Source organism: Hyperoodon ampullatus (assembly GCF_949752795.1).
Source record: "Hyperoodon ampullatus genome assembly, chromosome: 7".
Classification (NCBI taxonomy): Eukaryota; Metazoa; Chordata; class Mammalia; order Artiodactyla; family Ziphiidae; genus Hyperoodon; species Hyperoodon ampullatus.
Genome location: NC_136920.1, coordinates 13,386,555 through 13,409,440, shown reverse-complemented (window position 1 = coordinate 13,409,440; position 22,886 = coordinate 13,386,555). Strand labels below are relative to the sequence as shown.

The 22,886-nt window shown below is 39.1% G+C and overlaps 1 pseudogene across 1 annotated transcript; it reads right to left on the bottom strand.

The window, feature by feature from the left end:
* Positions 1 to 10,625: 10,625 nt before the first annotated feature.
* Positions 10,626 to 11,866, bottom strand: LOC307055503 (gamma-glutamylcyclotransferase-like; annotated as a pseudogene). The gene is made up of 2 exons: positions 11,664 to 11,866; positions 10,626 to 11,070 (listed from the first exon to the last, which is right to left on the bottom strand). The product of its transcript is annotated as a gamma-glutamylcyclotransferase-like (transcript).
* Between the last annotated feature and the right edge of the window lie 11,020 nt (positions 11,867 to 22,886).

Below are 22,886 nucleotides of genomic sequence, written 5' to 3'. Positions count from 1 at the left end.
GATGATGGGAAGTAGGAAGGGCATTAGATGGTGATGATGCTAAAAGAGAGAGATAGGAAGCTGAGAAAGGAGAAGCATGGGAATTGGATCATGAGCTCGGAATGGAGCAGTTCTGTGATTTCACATCATAGATTGAAGATTCATTATGATATGCATTGCAAATCGCTGGAAATGCACGCTTGAAAATCAGATGAGAGAATAGGATTGAAAGAACATGGCACTGCATGAGGAATTCACCTAAAATTGGTAAGTTATGGGAATGAATGAGAGTTCCCAGGGGAGGGTGACACCTTGTAAGGAATGCTCACATCAGGCTGTCTGAGAAAGTGAAATTAGTGAAGATGAAATTGAGGAGGTCAAAGAAAGTAAAAAAGGGATTTAAGAGAATGTCCTGTTTTGGAAGCTAAGGAAGGACAAGCATCTCAAAGGGTCAGGAGGAAGCAGAGCAGTGTTGTTGAGAAATCCTAAAGAACAGGGATTGAATAGAGCTCACTAGATACAGCTATCAGGTCGTCCCTAGCGGTTTTAGGGGAAACAATTTTAGAAAGGTATTAAGACGAGAAGAAAGACTGCAATTCACTGAAAATTGAATGTGACATGAAAACATATAAGCTGTGAGAGAAGATTCTGCTTTGGGAATGTTTGGTTGTAAAAGATGGTAGAGAGATAACCGATGGTTTGAGAAACAGGGCAAGAAATTACCCAGAAGAGTGGGTGGTCTAAAACCTGCAGGCACAGATAGGCACAGGGTACTTTCATTTAACAAATTCAAATATTTATTGCACTTGGGCCTGGTTCTAAGTGATGAGGATATAAGCAGTGAACAACACAGACAAAAATTCCTGCCTTTATCGAATTTACATCATTAAATTTCATTAATGCATTAATCTGCTGTCACTGGTGAGCAGTCTAGAGGATATTGGAAAATTTGGACACTTTTCACTGAAGAGCTAGGGTTCAGGTGTTTCACTGCCAACTTATTGACATTCTAACAACTTACTGACAACTGTGTGTGGCTTTCACAGTGTTTTTGATCTTCAAAACAATATTTCCTCAGCTTTGATAGGAACAACCAGAACAGCCAATACGGTAGAAACAAATCTGTGGGCTGCAGCATCAGACAGGAGCAGTATTACTCCAGGAACCAGGTGAGATCAAGGAAGGGAGAAGTAACTGGCCCTCTAAAATGTCAAAAAGCACTCATAGCATAACTATTGGGCACCATTTTTCATCAGCTTCTGCAGGGAAAGAGCTGCCCAGGGATCTATCAATGACTCTCTGTGCTTTTATCTGTACAGGAAATGAAACTTAAAGTTACGCTTTTGCATTTTGCAGGAAACAGCTGCAGTAAATCTACGTTTATGACAGGAACAATCCAAGTCATAAGATGGTAAAAAAACTTCATTAAAACTTATTCAATGAAGCAGACACATAATATTTTTTTCTTCTAAGAAAACTTGGATTTTTAAAAACTCTCATGTGATTCTAATGTGCAGCACATTGAGGCCCACTATTCTAAGTTCCTTCTATGGAATCCAAATAAGATTTTAAGAAAATAGGTAACTAGTTATCACTTTAAATAGCTTCTGAGAGATTGGTCCAAGATGGCAGAGTAGAAGGACGTGCACTCACTCCCTCTTGCAGGAGTGCCAGAATCACAACTAACTGCTGAACAATCATTGACAGGAAGATACTGGAACTCACCAAAAAAGATACCCCGCATCCAAAGACAAAGGAGAAGCCACAATGAGACGGTAGGAGGGGCGCAATCACAATAAAATCAAACCCCATAACTGCTGGGTGGGTGACTCACAAACTGGAGAACACTTATACCACAGAAGTCCACCCACTGGAGGGAAGGTTCTGAGCCCCATCTCAGGCTTCCCAACCTGGGGGTCCAGCAACAGGAGAAGCAATTCCAAGAGAATCAGACTCTGAAGGCTAGTGGGATTTGATTGCAGGACTTCGACAGGACTGGGAGAAAGAGAGACTCCACTCTTGGAGGACACACACAAAGTAGTGTGCGCATCGGGACCCAGGGGAAGGAGCAGTGACCCCACTGGAGACTGAACCAGACCCACCTGCTAGTGTTGGAGGGTCTCCTGCAGAGGCTGGGGTGGCTGTGTCTCACTGTGAGGACAAGGACACTGGCAGCAGAAGTTCTGGGAAGTACGCCTTGGTGTGAGCCCTCCCAGAGTCCACCATTAGCCCCACCAAAGAGCCCGGGTAAGCTCCAGTATTGGGTGACCTCAGGCCAAACAACCAACAGGGAGGGAACTCAGCCCCACCCATCAACAGACAAGCAGATTAAAGATTTACTGAGCTCTGCCCACCAGAGCAACAGCCACCTCTACACACCACCAGTCCCTCCCATCAGGAAACTTGCACAAGCCTCTTAGATAGCCGCATCCACTAGAGGGCAGACAACAGAAGCAAGAACTACAATCTTGCAGCCTGTGGAACAAAGACCACAATCATAGAAAGATAGACAAGATGAAAAGGCAGAGGGCTATGTACCACATGAAGTAACAAGATAAAACCCCAGGGAAACAACTAAATGAAGTGGAGATAGGCAACCTTCCAGAAAAAAAGAATTCAGAATAATGATAGTGAAGATGATCCAGGATCTCGGAAAAAGAACGGAGGCAAAGATAGAGAAGATGCAAGAAATGTTGAACAAAGACCTAGAAGAATTAAAGAACAAACAAACAGAGATGAACAATACAATAACTGAAATGAAAACTACACTAGAAGGAATCAATAGCAGAATAACTGAAGCAGAAGAACGGGTAAGTGACCTGGAGGACAGAATGGTGGAATTCACTGCCGCGGAACAGAATAAAGAAAAAAGAATGAAAAGAAACGAAGACAGCCTAAGAGACCTCTGGGACAACATTAAACACAACAACATTTGCATTATAGGGGTCCCAGAAGGAGAAGAGAGAGAGAAAGGACCAAAGGAAATATCTGAAGTGATTATAGTTGAAAACTTCCCTAACATGGGAAAGGAAATAGCCACCCAAGTCCAGGAAGCGCAGAGAGTCCCATACAGGATAAACCCAAGGACAAACATGCCGAGACACATAGTAATCAAATTGGCAAAAATTAAAGACAAAGAAAAATTATTGAAACCAGCAAGGGAAAAACGACAAATAACATACAAGTGAACTCCCATAAGGTTAACAGCTGATTTCTCAGCAGAAACTCTACAAGCCAGAAGGCAGTGGCATGACATATTTAAAGTGATGAAAGGGAAGAACCTACAACCAAGCTTACTCTACCCAGCAAGGATCTCATTCAGATTTGATGGAGAAATCAAAAGCTTTACAGAGAAGCAAAAGCTGAGAGAATTCAGCACCAACAAACCAGCTCTACAACAAATGCTAAAGGAACTTCTCTAAGTGGGAAACACAGGAGAATAAAAGGACCTACAAAAATAAACCCAAAACAATTAAGAAAATGGTCATAGGAACATACATATCAATAATTACCTTAAACGTGAATGGATTAAATGCTCCAAACAAAAGACACAGGCTCACTGAATGTATACAAAAACAAGACCCATGTATATTCTGTCCACAAGAGACCCACTTCAGACCTAGGGACACAGACTGAAAGTGAGGGGATGGAAAAACATATTCCATGCAAATGGAAATCAAAAGAAAAGCTGGAGTAGCAATACTCATATCAGATAAAATAGACTTTAAAATAAAGAATGTTACATAAGACAAGGAAGGACACTACATAATGAACAAGGGATCAATCCAAGAAGAAGATATAACAATTATAAATATATACGCACCCAACATAGGAGCACCTGAATACATAAGGCAACTGCTAACAGCTATAAAAGAGGAAATCGACAGTAACACAATAATAGTGGGGGACTTTAACACCTCACTTACACCAATGGACAGATCATCCAAACAGAAAATAAGGAAACACAAGCTTTAAATGACACAATAGACCAGATAGATTTAATCGATATTTATAGGACATTCCATCCTAAAACAGCAGATTACACTTTCTTCTCAAGTGCGCATGGAACGTTCTCCAGGATAGTTCACATCTTGGGTCACGAATCAAGCCTCAGTAAATTTAGGAAAACTGAAATCATATCAAGCATCTTTTCTGACCACCGCGCTATGAGATTAGAAATCAATTACAGGGAAAAAAATGTAAAAACCACAAACACATGGAGGCTAAACAATACGTTACTAAATAACCAAGAGATCACTGAAGAAATCAAAGACAAAATAAAAAAATACCTAGCAACAAATGACAATGAAAACACAACGACCCAAAACCTATGGGATGCAGCAAAGCAGTTCTAAGGGGGAAGTTTATAGCAATACAATCCTACCTCAAGAAACAACAAACATCTCAAATAAACAATCTAACCTTACACCTAAAGGAACTAGAGAAGGAAGAACAAACAAAACCCAAAGTTAGTAGAAGGAAAGGAATCATAAAGATCTGAGAAGAAGTAAATGAAATAGAAACAAAGAAAACAATAGCAAAGATCAATAAAACTAAAAGCTGGTTCTTTGAGAAGATAACCAAAATTGATAAACCATCAGCCAGACTCATCAAGCAAAAGAGGGAGAGGACTCAAATCAATAAAATTAGAAAAGAAAAAGGAGAAGTTACAACAGACATCGCAGAAATATAAAGCATCCTAAGAGACTACTACAAGCAACTCTATGCCAATAAAATGGACAACCTGGAAGAAATGGAGAAATTTACTTGATCTAGAGACTGTCATACAGAGTGACATAAGTCAGAAAGAGAAAAACAAATATCTTATATTAACACATATATGTAGAACCTAGAAAAATGGTACAGATGAACTGGTTTGCAGGGCAGAAATTGAGACACAGATGTAGAGAATAAATGTATGGACACCAAGGGGGGAAAGTGGTGGGGGGATGATGGTGTGATAAATTAGGAGATTGGGATTGACATATATACACTAATATGTATAAAATGGATAACTAATAAGAACCTGCTGTATAAAAAATAAATAAAATAAAATTCAAAAAAAATAAAATAAGTAACTTCTGAAATATACTTTTGAATTGTAAAAACACTGAAGAATTTTGAAGACATGACAAAGAAAAAGAAATGACAAAAAACTCCTTCAAATGGCCTTTTCTGACTGCCCAATTTCACCTTGTTCTCTAGACACTCCTTCCCACTTCATCTTGATTCTCTGCCTGGCACTCACTTATCACAATCTGATGTTTCTATCATTTATTTGATTGTTTGCTTCTCCTGCCTAGAATACAAGTTGCTGAGAGCTGGTACTTGTCTACTGTGCTTACCACTAAGACTGCAGCACCTAAAAGACTATGACACATAGTAGGTCCTCAAACAACACTTATTAAATGATGATGGTTAAAAATCAGTTCTGTTTATCGTTACTTACATTCATACTAATCAAAAGACATATTCTTTTCTCTACATAACATTTATAATGGGTTTTGTGTATGTATTTTTAGCTTTCCATATTCTCATTTTCATGATTGCATAATAGTCCATCATGAGAAATACCAAAATTACCCATTTACCCTGTTGGTGAACTATCTCTACTTATTTGATTCTGACTATATACCTACCTACCTATCTACATATCTGTCTGTCTTTTCATTTATCAATTAAAATATGAACATTCAGTTTTATTCTTTCTATCCCTTTATTAAAGTTTACATTAGAAGTCAGTGAAATATACTGAATCTTCAGAATACACTTCAAAGGGATTCCAATAATTTATTTTCATGTGTGACAATTTTTTCTATATAGTTTTTAGTTAAGATATACAGTCCCCCTAAAAAGACAGGTGTGCCCTGTTCACTAAATTTCAAATAATTTTAATAAATTACCACTCTCTCTTTCACACCCTCCTCAATTCATTAAACACAAAATTGTGTCATCTTGATAAGTTCTTATTGCTAGTGAATAGAATAGCATTCTCATACACTAAATGAATTTCTTTTTATTTTCTGTTCATATTTGCTGCCCTCTAAAATATGATTTACCTTTGTTTACACTTTTACTAAATTAACAATATCAAATATTCAAAACACAGTAGAAATGCAAGACATACCAAACCACAAAACCCAGACAGAGTGGAAAAAAGTTGCTTTCCTTTCTTCCTTCCTTCCTCTCTCCCTTCTTTCCTTCCTTCATTTCTTTCTTTCTTTGCTTTTATTTTTTGGAGGGGGCACCTTTAGAGAAGGTGGATGCTATAATTTCTGAAGCAATGAAATAAAGTGAATCCCTTTGAACAGGTAATTTCATAAAGACAGTAGAGTTGGTGAAGACACAATGAAGTTAGATGAAGTCAGAGAAGATACAATGAGTTAAAGAGAATATGATTATAATATTATTGGAGAAAAACAAGAAGATGAACAGGCAATATTTAACAACAGTCTACAGCATTATGTAAGAGGAAGACACCAAATATGGGGAATAACCTTTCTGAGCCAAGCTACTTTCCATAATAGGAGGAATGAGAGTTGCTCTTTGTGTGATCATATGTGGATATCCAACCAAGCATAAAATTAGGGGCCCATAAGAGATTTACAGGCAATCCGAGGTTAAGATGGAAGCAAAAGGGGGACTTCCCTGGCGGTTCAGGGGTTAAGACTCCACGCTTCCACTGCAGGGGACACGGGTTCGATCCCTGGTCAAAAGGAGGTAAAATCAAAGACTAGATGAGATATCCAGAGGCAAATGACCCCACCCTGCATAGGTCTTGGTGCAAAGCAGTCCGAGTAATGAATCACTGAAGTCTATGTTTCCACCAACAGGGTGGAGAAGAGGACAAAGAACAAGGAGACAGCAATGGTAAGAAAGAGCAATGCTCTGCTCTGACCAACACTCCTCAGTATAAGGCATCTCCATGGGGAACCATGCCTACATATCAGAGGACTGAAACAAGAGGAAACTGATCGAAATTAATACAAGAAACACATTGGTTTACATAAGGGGAAGAGAAACTAAGTTTTGTTAAATATACACCATCTGACAGGCATTAGGGTAGAAGCATTATACCCAGTAAATTGTTTATTCTTCACCTCAACCTAGTTGAGGTGGGTGTGATTCCATTTTACAGATGAAAAAAAACAAAACAAAACGGAGTTTAAAGAAACATCACTTCCCAGAGTCACATGGCTAGTAAGAGGGGGGTGGGATCAAACTTCAGCCTAACCCCAAATTCCTCATCCTTTCTCCTATTGAATCTTTTAAGACTAAAAAGGAAAATCTCTGTCTTCCATCTAAAGATACACCATTTTATATCAATTCTATAATTCATTTTTTTTCACATTATAACATCTCTGAAATCTCATGGTGTCATAGGTTAAGTGGCAGCGTTCTTCTTCCTTAGTGTTATATAAAATAGTGGTGCATCCTACCAACAAAGATGTGACAGATTCAGTGAAATGCTTAGATATATGACTGGCTCTTGATAGAAGTTCTGGCAGAGATTATTTTTTTTTTTTTTTTGCGGTACGCAGACCTCTCACTGTTGTGGCCTCTCCCGTTGCGGAGCACAGGCTCCGGCTCCGGACGCGCAGGCTCAGCGGTCATGGCTCACGGGCCCAGCCGCTCCGCGGCATGTGGCGTCTTCCCGGAGCGGGGCACGAACCCGTGTCCCCTGCATCGGCAGGCGGACTCTCAACCACTGCGCCACCAGGGAAGCCCCAGAGATTTTTTTTAAAATAATAAAGTTTTTAGATTTGAATATTCACTCTTCGATGGACAGCAGGCATCTGGAATATAAAATTTCCAAGAGGTGGCTTCTTTGTTTAGCTTAAATAAATGATGGCTGTGTCTCAGAAATATTCTGCCTTCCAACACGACAAAAATCATTTTCTAAGGAAGCACTTTTGTTTTGCTTGTCTGAAAAAATATGAACATTATATGACATACTGTACCCACAAAAAGAATTTCTCATTAATAATGCAAAAGCTAAGGTGTGTTTGGGGGTGTCTTGTAAAATTAGAGAAGGATCATGGAGAAAAAAAACTCAGGGACCCCGAAAGATTAGGCCCATAATGCACCTCCTTCACCTCTTACTCCAGAAAGCAATAACTAGGGGAGAAGAGGAAGAGAACAGGATGTCCATCTGGTGATGGAGATTGGGGCAGGCCAGTCCTATGTTCCCCACTCCCCCACCTCTGCTTGCTAATGTTGGGATGGGATCAGGCTCCATTTCTCCCACTCACAACCCCCAGTGTGAATATAAAAGGTAACCAGCAAACATGACCAGGGTGCTCATCCTTTCTAATATGTGGGACCCAGATCTGGGGAAGAGTCAATGAGTGACCACGAAGACACCATTAATGGCCCATGTTTTAGTGGCCCACAGTATTGGCCAAAATTAAATTCTCATGCTGCTACTTTTTTTGAAAAATTTAAGTATAACTGACCTACAACATATATTAGTTCCAGGTGTACAACATAATAATTCAATATTTTTATACATTACAGAATGATCACACAATAAGTCTAGTTACCATCTGTCATTTTACAATGTTATTACAGTATTATTGACAATATTCCCCATGCTGTACATTTCATCCCCATGACTCATTTATTTCATAACTGGAAGTTTGTAACTCTTAATCTCTCTCACCTATTTTACTCATCCCCCCACCCAACTCCCCTCTGGCAACCACCTGTTTGTTCTCCATATCTATGATTCAATTTCTGTTTTGTTATGTTTGTTCATTTGTATTTTTAGATTCCACATATAAGCAAAATCATATGGTATTTGTCTTTCTCTGCTTGACTTATTTCACTTAGAATAATACCCTCTAGGTCCATCCATGTTGTCGCAAATGGCAAGATTTCATTCTGTTTTATGGCTAATATTCCACTGTGTATACATGCCACATCTTCTTTATCCATTCATCCATCAGTCAACACTTAGGTTCCTTCCATCTCTTGGCTACTGTAGCTAATGCTGCAATGAACATAGGGTGCACATATCTTTTCAAATTAGTGTTTTTGTTTTCTTTGGAAAAATATCCAGAAGTGGAATTGCTGGATCATATGGTAGTTCTACTTTTAATTTTTTGAGGAATCTACATACTGTTTTCCATACCGGCTGTACCAATTTACATCCCCATCAACAAAGCATGAAGATTCCCTTTTCTCCACATCTTTACTAACACTCATAACTTGTCTTCACATACTGTTTTCCATACTGGCTGTACCAATTTACATCCCCATCAACAAAGCATGAAGATTCCCTTTTGTCCACATCCTCACTAACACTCATAACTTGTCTTTTTGAGAACAGCCATTCTCAGAGGTCTGAGATATCTCGTTGTAGTTTTTATTTGTATTTCCTTGATGATTAGTGACATTAAGCACCTTTTCCTGTGTCTGTTGGCATTCTGTATGTCTTCTTTGGGAAAATGTCTCTTTAGGTCCTCGGCTCATTTTTTAATCGGGTTGTTTGTTTTCTGATGTTGAGTTGTAAGAGTTCTTTGTATATTTGGGGTATTAACCCCTTATCAGATACATTGTTTGCAAATATGTAGGCTGCCCATTTCGTAGGCTGCCTTTGTATTTTGTTGATAGTTTCCTTCACTGTGGAAAAGCTTTTTAGTCTGATGTAGTCCCATTTGTTTATTTTTTTTATTTTTTATTTTGATAACCAGTGTTGTTTTATTCATGACTCTTCTTTCTTCCACTTATTCAGTAAGTAAATTTAAGAAGGTGACCATTTCTTGGTAAGCCAAGAATCAAATTTCAGCTTCCGGGAAACACTTTTCCCTCATAATCGTGACCCTTCTACTTTAAAATCTTGTTCCAAGGATAGCTCTGTACAAACTTAATTCTCCAGTAAGAACAATAATGATTGCTAATACTTATTATATGCCAGGCTCTGTTCTAAGCTTATATATATATATACTCCTCAAAACAATCCTAAGACATAGATATTTGGGCTGTCCTCAGCCTGCAGGCTAGGAAGATGAGGCAAAGCCATATAACCCAAAGTTTCCCAGCTAGAAAGTGCTGGAACTGACAGTCAATCCTCGGCTGTCTGGTTCCAGAGTCTTTGCAATTATCCTTTAGTATAGACTGGCTATAGACCAAGACCAGACCCAGTATGTGTGATGATATGAGTCTCTCTAACAAAATGAAATGTAGTATTTTAGTAGGGACTATAGGTTAAACCACAAATACATTTATTCCTCAAAGAACAGTATGCCATCTTTTAAATTTTGAAGTTGTTATAATCAATTGTCTCTGCAGTTTGCTTGCTCTTAGTAAGCTAAGAAAAAATCCCAGAGCAGAGTGATTTACCAGCACCATCCTTAAGTTGCAAATCTACCCTTTATCACAGAGCAAAAATACACTTCAGATCAACTCAATAAAATAACTTTAAGGGTTCACAGAAGGAATACTCACATCTACTTGTCATGCATTCCAATGCCGCAAGGCCCCCTTTTCAATTTTCTAACTCCTATCCTGGTCTTTTTATAGCCTGAAAACAAGGAATCACCCAAGTGAGATACTCCTTCAGAACACGGTTAAAAATATATTAAACAGAGAGATATCCCAGATCCCTGTTCTAAATGTTAAAAATGTATTAGCATATAGAGAAACTATCTGTAGATGTATTCTATTAAGTTCCAATGAGTTTTTGCTTCCCCCTTTTTGATAATGTCTTCAATTTCTTCTGAGACCTTTCCTTTGCAGTCACTTGGTTCTATGGCGTTTAACTTCTTTTGATAGTCCAGTGGCAAACCATTCTCTTTTGCACCCAGGCAAATCACCTTTTTATACTGTGGTGATGGGGGAACACGCTCATAATCTGTCATTTGATAACTTCGACAGGTTACTTCTTTTCCTTCTTGAGTAGAAACGTTAACTGCTACTGGGACATACATTCCACTTTTAACCCCTTCTTGCTTATCTAGAGAACTTAAATTGCTTTTGTTCATTTTCCATACTACTCCCCATACGTCATCGCCAGGACTTTCAAAAATGGTGGCCGTACCTCCGTGCCAAGTTTCACTAGTTTTGCCTTGGGGATTGCCAAAGTCAAGCCTAAAATCCTGTGACAGAATAATCGTTTGCTTGATAGCTCTTTGCTGCATTCCAGTTATAAACCATCTGAACTTCTTTCCCACGTTTGGGGAATTCCCTGCCTTATGAGTTTGGGGGTAGACAGTGTTCAGAGCCTGACTCCCATTTTTGAAGTTTCAAATGCCAGAAGTTGGTTCTCCCAGCTTTTCTTGAAGTCAGGGCATGGGCACGTGGCCAAGACTTAGCCAATCAGGACACCCACCTAGGGCTCTGAATTAGAAACTAGTGACCCAGGGCAGCAAAAAGTCCACCTTGGTGGTGGCAACCATATTTGGGTTTCAGGAACTTGGAGGTGTAGTGACAGTAGCAGGCAGGGTCCAGAGCAGGTGATGCACAATGCAACGTCCATGTTTACCAAGCTTAGCGGCGATGCAACAGTGGCCTCCTGGGCTGGTTCTGTTGGTATGATACTGGCTGTTTTAGAGCTTCCCTTTTATGCCTGTTTGTTTTGTCAGCTTTGTGGTCCTACCTTCCTGGTCATTCTGTGAGCTCTTCAAACGGCCTTTCAACACAGTCTTTTCCTGCTTGAATCAGCCACTTCTGTTGCTTGCAACTAAGAACCCTGCAGGCGGGCTACGCTGCAGAACATGGCCGAGGGGTTTCGGAGGTGGATCCGCTCCGTCAGCAGGTTGCTGCCATAGGCGAAGTAGAGAAAACTCTCCCCTTCCTGGCTCCAGAAGTCCTCGCCGCCCAAGTTCGCCATGTCCCACCGGATGCCTGCACGGACCTGGGATCTGTAGCAGGAGAGTGAGGAGAGGACGAGGAGCATAGCGCGGTGGCCGACGATCCCAGTCCAGCCCATTTGTTTATTTTTGCTTTTATCTTTCTTGCCTGAGGAGACATACTCAAAAAAAATATTGATAAGACCATGTCAAAGAATATACTGCCTATCTTCTTCTAGGAGTGTTATGGTTTCAGATCTTACATTTAAGTCTTTAATCCATTTTGAGTTTATTTTTGAATGTGGTGTGAAAAGGTAATTTGATTCTTTTGCATGTAGCTGTACAGCTTCCCAACACCATTTACTGAAGGGGCAGTCTTTTCCCCATTGTATTATTTATTCTTGCCTCCCTTGTTGTAGATTAATTGACCATAAATGTGTGTGTTTATTTCTGAGCTCTCTATTCTGCTCCACTGATCTATCTGTCTGGCTTTGTGCCAGTACCATACTGCTTGGATTACTGTAGCTTTGAGGTATAGGTTGAAGTTAGGGAGCATGATACATCCTGCTTTGTTCTTTCTCAAGATCGTTTTGGCTATTCAGGGTATTTTGTGTATCCATACAAATTTTAGAATTATTTGTTCTAGCTCTGTGAAAAATGCCATTGGTATTTTGATAGGGATTCAGGGTGCTACTTTTATTTTTTTAATTTTTTTAAACATCTTTATTGGAGTATAATTGCTTTACAATGGTGTATTAGTTTCTGCTGTATAACAAAGTGAGTCAGCTATAGGTATACATATATTCCCGTGTCTCCTCCCTCTTGTGTCTCCGTCATACCCTCCCGATCCCACCCCTCTAGCCGGACACAAAGCACTGAGCTGATCTCCCTGTGGATGAGGCTGCTTCCCACTAGCTATCTGTTTTGCACAAGGTAGTGTATATATGTCCATGCCACTCTCTCACTTCGTCCCAGCTTACCCTTCCCTATCCCCATGTCCTCAAGTCCATTCTCTACTTCAGCATCTTTATTCCTGTCCTGCCTCTAGGTTCTTCAGAACTATTTTTTCTTTTAGATTCCATATGTAGGTGTTAGCATACAGTATTTGTTTTTCTCTTTCTGACTTACTTCACTCTGTATGACAGTCTCTAGGTCCATCCACCTCACTACAAATAACTCAATTTCGTTTCTTTTTATGACTGAGTAACATTCCATTCTATATATGTACCACATCTTCTTTACCTACTAATCTGTCGATGGACATCTAGGTTGCTTCCATGTCCTGGCTATTGTAAATAGTGATGCAGTGAACATTGGGGTACATGACTCTTCTTGAATTATGGTTTTCTCAGGGTATATGCCCAGTAGTGGGATTGCTGGATTGTATGGTAGTTTTATTTTTAGTTTTTTAAGGAACCTCCATACTGTTCTCCATAGTGGCTGTATCAATTTACATTCCCACCAACAGTGCAAGAGGGTTCCTTTTTCTCCACACCCTCTCCAGCAATTATTGTTTGTAGATTTTTTGATGATGGCCATTTTGACTGGTGTAAGGTGATACCTCATTGTAGTTTTGACTTGCATTTCTCTAATGATTAGTGATGTTGAGCATCCTTTCATGGGCTTCTTGGCCATCTGTATGTCTTCTTTGGAGAAATGTCTATTTAGGTCTTCTGCCCATTTTTGGATTGGGTTGTTTGTTTCTTTAATACTGAAGTGCATGAGCTGTTTATATATTTTGGAGATTAATCCTTTGTCCATTGATTCGTTTGCAAGTATTTTCTCCCATTCTGAGGGTTGTCTTTTCGTCTTGTTTATGGTTTCCTTTGCTGTGCAAAAGCTTTGAAGTTTCATTAGGTCCCATTTGTTTATTTTTGTTTTGATTTCCATTTCTCTAGGAGGTGGGTCAAAAAGGATTTTGCTGTTATTTATGTCATAGAGTGTTTTTCCTATGCTTTCCTCTAAGAGTTTTATAGTGTCTGGCCTTACATTTAGGTCTTTAATCCATTTTGAGCTTATTTTTGTGTATGGTGTTAGGAAGTTTTTAAATTTCATTCTTTTACTTGTAGCTGTCCAGCTTTCCCAGCACCACTTACTGAAGAGGCTCTCTTTTCTCCGTTTTATATTATTGCCTCCTTTATCAAAGATAAGGTGACCATATATGCGTGGGTTTATCTCTGGGCTTTCTATCCTGTTCCATTGATCTTTCTGTTTTTGTGCCAGTACCATATTGTCTTGATTACTGTAGCTTTGTAGTATAGTCTGAAGTCAGGGAGCCTGATTCCTCCAGCTCCATTTTTCTTTCTCAAGATTGCTTTGGCTACTCGGGGTCTTTTGTGTTTCCATACAAATTGTGAAAATTTTTGTTTTAGTTCTGTGAAAAATGCCATTGGTAGTTTGATACGGATTGCATTGAATCTGTAGATTGCTTTGGGTAGTAGAGTCATTTTCGCAATGTTGATTCTTCCAATCCAAGAACATGGTATATCTCTCCATCTACTTATATCACCTTTAATTTCTTTAATCAGTGTCTTACAATTTTCTGCATACAGGTCTTTTGTCTCCCTAGGTAGGTTTATTCCTAGGTATTTTATTCTTTTTGTTGCAATTGTAAATGGGAGTGTTTCCTTAATTTCTCTTTCAGATTTTTCATCTTTAGTGTATAGGACTGCAAGAAATTTCTGCGCATTAATTTTGTATCCTGCAACTTTACCAAATTCATTGATTAACTCTACTAGTTTTCTGGTGGCACTTTTAGGATTCTTTATGTATAGTATCATGTCATCTGCAAACTGTGACAGCTTTACTTCTCCTTTTCCAATTTGTATTCCTTTTATTACTTTTTCTTCTCTGACTGCTGTGGCTAGGACTTCCAAAACTATGTTGAATATTAGTGGTGAGAGTGGACATCCTTATCTTGTTCCTGATCTTAGAGGAAATGCTTTCAGTTTTTCACCATTGAGGATGATGTTTGCTGTGGGTTTGTCATATATGGCCTTTATTATGTTGCGGTAGGTTCCCTCTAGTCCACTTTCTAGAGAGTTTTTATTATAAATGGGTGTTGAATTTTGTCAAAAGCTTTTTCTGCATCTATTGAGATGATCATACGGTTTTTATTCTTCAATTTGTTAATATGGTGTATCACATTGATTGATATGCATATATTGAAGAATCCTTGCATCCCTGGGATAAATCCCACTTGATCATGGTGTATGATCCTTTTAATGTGTTGTTAGATTGTGTTTGCTAGTATTTTGTTGAGGATTTTTGCATCTATATTCATCAGTGATACTGGTCTGTAATTTTTTTTTTTGTAGTATCTTTGTCTGGTTTTGGTATCAGGGTGATGGTGGCCTCGAAGAATGAGTTTGGGAGTATTCTTTCCTCTGCAATTTTTTGGAAGAGTTTGAGAAGGATGGTGTTAGCTTTTCTCTAAATGCTTGATCGAATTCATCTGTGAAGTCATCTGGTCCTGGACTTCTGTTTGTTGGAAGATTTTTAATCACAGTTTCAATTTCATTACTTGTGATTGGTTTGTTCATATTTTCTATTTCTTCGTGGTTCAGTCTTGGAAGGTTATACCTTTCTAAGAATTTGTCCATTTCTTCCAGGTTGTCCATTTTAATGGCATAGAGTTGCTTGTAATAGTCTCTTAGGATGTTTTGTATTTCTGCGGTATCCACTGTAACTTCTCCTTTGTTTCTAATTTTATTGATTTGAGTCCTCTTCCTCTTTTTCTTGATGAGCCTAGCTAAAGGTTTATCAATGTTGTTTATCTTCTCAAAGAATCAGCTTTTAGTTTTATTGATCTCTGTTACTGTTTTCTTTGTTTCTATTTCATTTATTTCTGCTCTGATCTTTATGATTTCTATCCTTCTACTAACTTTGGATTTTGTTTGTTCTTTTTTCTCTAGTTCCTTTAGGTGTAAGGTAGATTTTTATTTGAGATTTTTCTTGTTTCTTGAGGTAGGATTGTATTGATATAAACTTCCCCCTTAGAACTGCTTTTGCTGCATCCCATAGGTATGGATCATCGTGTTTTGTCATTTGTCTCTAGGTTTTTTTGTCTTCCTCATTGACTGCTTCAGTGATCTCTTGGTAATTTACTATCATATTGTGTAGCCTCCATGTGTTTCTGTTTTTTACGTTTTTTTCCCTGTTATTTATTTGTAATTTATCTCATAGCATTGTGGTCAGAAAAGCTGCTTGATATGATTTCAATTTTCTTAAATTTACTGAGGCTTGATTTGTGACCCAAGATGTGATATATTCTGGAGACTGTTCCTTGTGCACTTGAGAAGAAAATGTAATCTGCTGTTTTCTGATGGAATGTCCTATAAATGTCAATTAAATCCATCTGATCTATTGTGTTTCCTTATTAATTTTCTGTCTGGAAGATCTCTCCATTGGTGTCAGTGAGGTGCTAAAGTCCCCCACTATTATTGTGTTACTGTCAAGTTCCTCTTTTATAGCTGTTAGCATTTGCCTTATGTATTGAGGTGTTCCTATGTTGGGTGCATATATAATTGTTATATCTTCTTCTTGGATTGCTCATGATCATTATACAGTGTCCTTCTTTTCTCTTGTAACATTATTTTAAGTCTATTTTATCTGATATGAGTATTCCTACTCCAGCTTTCTTTTGATTTCCATTTTCATGGAATATCTTTTTCCATCTGCTCACTTTCAGTCTGTATGTGTCCCTAGGTCTGAAGTGGGTCTCTTGTAGACAGCATATAGACGGGTCATGTTTTTGTATCCATCCAGCAAACCTGCGTCTTTTGGTTGGAGCATTTAATCCATTCACATTTCAGGTAATTATCAATATGTATATCCCTATTATCAGTTTCTTAATTCTTTTTGCTTAGTTTTTGTAGGTCCTTTTCTTCTCTTGTTTTTCCCACTTAGAGAAGTTCGTTTAGCATCTGCTGTAGAGCTGGTTTGGTGGTGCTGAATTCTCTTAGCTTTAGCTTGTCTGTAAAGCTATTGACTTCTCCGTCGAATCTGAATGAAATCCTTGCTGGTTAGAGTAATCTTGGTTGTAGTTTCTTCCCTTTCATCATTTAAAATATATTGTGACACCCCCTTCTGGCCTGTAGACTTTCTGCTGAGAAATCAGCTGTTAACCTTATGGGAGTTTACTTGAATGTTGTCATTTATTCCCTTGTTGCTTTTAATAATTTTTCTTTGTCTTTAATTTTTGTCAATTTGATTACTATGTGTCTCAGTGTGTTTCTCCTTGGGTTTTTCCTGCCTGGGACTCTCTGCGCTTCCTGGACTTGGGTGGCTATTTCCTTTCCCATGTTAGAGAAGTTTTTGACTATGATCTCTTCAAATATTTTCTTAGGTCCTTTCTCTCTCCCTTCTCCTTTGGGGACCCCAATAATGCGAATGTTGGTGCATTTAATGTTGTCCCAGAGGTCTCTTAGGCTGTCTTCATTTCTTTTCATTCTTTTTTCCTTATTCTGTTCTGTGGCAGTGAATTGTACCATTCTGTCTTCCAGGCCACTTATCCGTTCTTCTGCCTCAGTTATTCTGCTACTGATTCCTTCTAATGTATTTTTCATTTCCGTTATTGTATTGTTCATCTCTGTTTGTTCTTTAATTCTTCTAAGTGTTTGTTCTTTAATTCTTCTAGGTCTTTGTTAAACACTTCTTGCATCTTCTCAATCTTTGCCTCCATTCTTTTTCTGAGGTCCTGGATCATCTTCACTACCATTATTTTGAATTCTTTTTTTGGAAGGTTGTCTATCTCCACTTCATTTTGTTATTTTTCATGGGTTTAATCTTGTTCCTTCATCTGGTACATAGCCCTCTGCCTTTTCATTTTGTCTGTCTCTCTGTGAATGTGGTTTTCATTCCACAGGCTGCAGGACTGTAGCTCCTCTTGCTTCTGCTGTCTGCCCTCTGGTGGATGAGGCTATCTAAGAGGCTTGTGCAAGCTTCCTGATGGGAGGGACTGGTGGTGGGTAGAGCTGGCTGTTGTTCTGGTGGGCAGAGCTCAGTAAAACTTTAATCTGCTTGTTTGCTGATGGGTGGGGCTGAGTTCCCACCCTGTTGGTTGTTTGGCCTGAGGTGACCCAGCACCAGAGCCCACAGGCTCCTTGGTGGAGCTAATGGCAGACTCCGGGAGGGCTCACATTAAGGAGTACTTCCCAGAACTTCTGCTGCCAGCGTCCTTGTCCCCACAGTGAGCCACAGCCATCCCCTGCCTCTGCAGGAGACCCTCCAAAACTAGAAAATAGGTCTTGTTCGGTCTCCTATGGGGTCACTGCTCCTTCCCCCTGGGTCTTGATGTGCACACTACTTTGTGTGTGCCCTCCAAGAGTGGACTCTCTGTTTCCTCCAGTCCTGTTGAAGTCCTGCAATCAAATACCGCTAGCCTTCAAAGTTTGATTCTCTGGGAATTGCCCCTCCTATTGTTGGACCTCCATGTTGAGAAACCTGATGTGGGGCTGAGAACCTTCACTTCAGTGGGTGGACTTCTGTGGTATAAGTGTTCTCCAGTTTGTGAGTCAGCCACCCAGCGGTTATGGGATTTGATTTTATTGTGATTGCGCCCCTCCTACCGTCTCATGGCAACTTCTCCTTTGTTTTTGGATGTGGGATATCTTTTTTGGTGAGTTCCAGTGTCTTTCTGTAGGTGACTGTTCAGCAGTTAGTTGTGATTCTTGTTCTCTCGCAAGAGGGAGTGAGCATATGTCCTTCTACTCCACCATCTTGAATCAATTTCCTAGTTTTTAATAATTGTTATCTACATTATCATAATAATAATAGTCACTACTATTAAATATCCCTTTTTTAATTGGAAGTTCATTATCTACTGATAAAATGTCCATACTTTCTCTGCAGATCCTTCCAGTCACAGGTCATATAATTGCAATCCCAAACCCGCAGGTTACCACCATGGGTATAACTTTCTCTCAGCTAGTTGAGAGGATCACAAAAGGTGGGGAACATAATTTTCTAGAAAACTTACAGTTACTGGTAGCCCTTATTTCCAAATTCTAAACTCTGAATAATGAGGTCCATATTGGCTTAAGAAAGAAGCTTTCTCTTCCGTTATATAAATGAATCATTATATTTCAAAAATTAATGTTTAATTAGTAGCATTAGTCACTTTTTGTAAAACTCAGTTTTATGAACATGTTCCTAAACTAATAATGCAAAAGAGATTATAAGATTATACTACAGCTCCTGCCTTCTTACAAGCTATAGGGTGGATGAATAAATAAGAATCAAAATAATACATGGCACAATCACATCACTATTGGCGCCAACCACAGAGTTATAAGACCAGGAAGGAGAGATAACAATGCAGGAGTCTTATTAGTAAGATTCACTGCATGGAGGTGGGTCTGGAAGGTCACCAGAAGAGAGATCATTCGGGGCTTAAGAAAACACCATTCATAGAGTTTTCGGCGTATGTTTTCCTCTAAGAGTTTTAGAGTGTCTGGCCTTACATTTAGGTCTTTAATCCATTTTGAGTTTATTTTTGTGTATGGTGTTAGGCAGTGTTCTAATTTCATTCTTTTACATGTAGCTGTCCAGTTTTCCCAGCACCACTTATTGAAGAGGCTCTCTTTTCTCCATTGTATATTGTTGCCTCCTTTATCAAAAATAAGTTGACAAAATGTGCATGAGTTTATCTCTGGGCTTTCTATCCTGTTCTATTGATCTATATTTCTGTTTTTGTGCCATCACAGCAAGATCCTTTTTGACCCACCTCCTAGAGAAATGGAAATAAAAAACAAAAATAAACAAATGGGACCTAATGAAACTTCAAACCAAAGGAAATCATGAACAAGACAAAAAGACAACTCACAGAATGGGAGAAAATATTTGCAAATGAAGCGACTGACAAAGGATTAATCTCCAAAATATACATACAGCTCATGCAGCTCAGTATCAAAAAAACAAACAGCCCAATCCAAAAAGGGGCAGAAGACCTAAATAGACATTTCTCCAAAGAAGATATACAGATTGCCAACAAACACATGAAAGGACACTCAACTTCATTAATCATTAGAGAAATGCAAATCAAAACTACAATGAGGTATCACCTCACACCAATCAGAATGGCCATCATCAAAAAATCTACAAACAATAAATGCTGGAGAGGGTGTGGAGAAAAGGGAACCCCCTTGCACTGTTGGTGGGAATGTGAATTGATACAGCCACTATGGAGAACAGTATGGAGGTTCCTTAAAAAACTAAAAATAGAACTACCATACGACCCAGCAATCCCACTACTGGGCATATACCCTGAGAAAACCATAATTCAAAAAGAGTCATGTACCACAATGTTCATTGCAGTTCTATTTACAATAGCCTGGACATGGAAGCAACCTAAGTGTCCCTCGACAGATGAATGGATAAAGAAAATGTGGCACATATATACAATGGAATATTCCTCAGCCATAAAAAGAAACAAAATTGAGTTATTTGCAGTGAGGTGGATGGACCTAGAGTCTGTCATACAGAGGGAAGTTAGTCAGAAACAGAAAAACAAATGCTGTAGGCTAACACATATATATGGAATCTAAAAAAAAAAAGAAAAATGGTTCTGAAGAACCAAGGGGCAGGACAGGAATAAATATGCAGACGTAGAGAATGGGCCTGAGGACACGGGGAGGGAGAAGGGTAAGCTGGGACGAAGTGAAAGAGTGGCATGGACATATATACACTACCAAATGTAAAATAGATAGCTAGTGGGAAGCAGCCTCATAGTCCAGGGGGATCAGCTCTGTGCTTTGTGACCACCTAGAGGGGTGGATAGGGAGGGTGGGAGGGAGACACAAGAGGGAGGGGATATGGGGATATATGTATTCGTATAGCTGATTCACTTTGTTATAAAACAGAAACTAACACAACAATGTTAAGTAATTATACTCCAATAAAGATGTTAAATAAATTAATTAATTAAATTAAAAACAAAACAAAAAAAAACCACCATTCATTTTACCATTCTCTTTCTGCTGCCTGGATAACATGAATCACACCAATCATGAGTCACCATGATTCTGTGGTCTTTCTAAAACAAAGTTGAGTTAGTGTTTTCTAAGTTACCTTCAGCCTTTGAGCAGTATTATTGCCTGAAATTGTCACTTTCTAAAGGTCAAAGCATTAATAAATCTTCAGTATCTTTTTTGTCCATTTTACATAAGGGAAAAAAAACATGGAAGAGGAATCTGGATTCACCATAACTTGTTCAACATACATGTAATGAGCCTACCACGTCTGAGACACTACAGAACACAGGGTGGGGGTGGGGACAGACATCGGCCCTGCCCCAAGGATCTCTGCCCACAAGACATTTATTTGTATCTGTGAGACAGGACTGAAAATAAATAATTTGAATGTAACAGGACACTTCTGAAAAATGGAATAGCATGCAAAAATGTAATGTACAGCACAAGGAACACAGTCAATATTTTATAATAACTTTGTATGCATTGAAATCTATACAAATATCAAATTACTATGTTGTACACCTGAAACCAATATACTACTGTAAGTCAACTTATACTTCAATTAAAAAAAGAATTATAGGGCTTCCCTGGTGGCGCAGTGGTTGCGAGTCCGCCTGCCGATGCAGGGGACACGGGTTCGTGCCCCAGTCCGGGAGGATCCCACATGCCGCAGAGTGGCTAGGCCTGTGAGCCATGGCCGCTGAGCCTGCGCATCTGGAGCCTGTGCTCCGCAACGGGAGAGGCCACAACAGTGAGAGGCCCGCGTACCGCAAAAAAAAAAAAAGAATTATAGTAAATATTTGTTGACATGAAAAAGGTGTTCAAAAGACATTAAGCTAAACAACATGATCCTAACTGCGTGATTTTCAAAATCATATGTCTCTATGTGAAATACATATCAACATACAAACATTTAAAAATCTAAATAAAAATATTACCATTGAGTTGTGGCATTATGGATGCTTTTTTTTCTTTCTCTTGTTTTTTTACTATCTATATTTTCCAATTTTGTTTAGTTAACATATAGGGCATTAAAAGGCAATATGATTCTGCACTAATGAATATCAAAAAGTGCAAAGAGGTTGGAGAAAATGAGCACTTAAGGGTTTGGGGGTTTCAGAAAAGGTTTCCCAGTACAAAGGAGAGGAAAGTGTCAAAGCACAGCATGTTCCAAAGTTTACCAATCGGCCTCTGTAACCACTTAGCATAGAAGAGTCAATGGTAAAAGGACTTTGGAATTAAATAAAGATAGCAGACAGGTTGGTTTGAAACAAGGAAGTTAAAAAGTACTAATAATATCCAAGTAAGTATCTCAGACCACCTCAGAGCTTGGAAAACAGAAAAACAGAAAGCAGAGAGGTGCCAAAGGAACGGAGTGAGTCCACTGACACATCTTTACCTATTTCTTCACTCAAATCAATGGGCATCAATGGTGGGGCTGGTCTACCTGCGTGGGTTCTCTGCAGCGTTCCATTTTCCAGGCTGGAGAAATGGTGCCAACTCTTGACTCTCTGTTGGGCGAGTAGATAAGAAACCATAAGAGGGATGAAGCAGGAAAGAAATGAAACAAGGGAGGAAAGAAAACCAGGAGAGGAATGAAAGAGAATGGCAGTTGCTATAAAACAGGTAAAAGATACTTCAAGAATAAACAATCAAAAGTTAATGCTGGGCTTCCCTGCTGGCGCAGTGGTTGGGAGTCCGCCTGCCGATGCAGGGGACGCAGGTTCGTGCCCCGTCCCGGGAGGATCCCACATGCCGCGGAGCGGCTGGGCCCGTGAGCCATGGCCGCTGAGCCTGCGCGTCCGGAGCCTGTGCTCCGCAACGGGAGAGGCCACAACAGTGAGAGGCCCGCGTACCGCAAAAAAAAAAATCAAATGGGAATTGGAAAGTAAATGTATCCTCATCTTCCCGTCCTTCCCTTCTTTCAAACTGTAGGATGTATAGGATTCCAAAGTCAAATAAGTATCACTCATATTGGTTGTCATTGCCCATTAACTGCTCATTTGCTTTCCTTCATTTGCATAGATAATGGACATTTGACAAGATTTTCTTTAGTTTCCTTTCTGGGTAAATTTATCATTTTGCTATGTTTTGTAATACTTAGGACATAATGATGTCATCCAAGACAACAGCCTACCCCAGA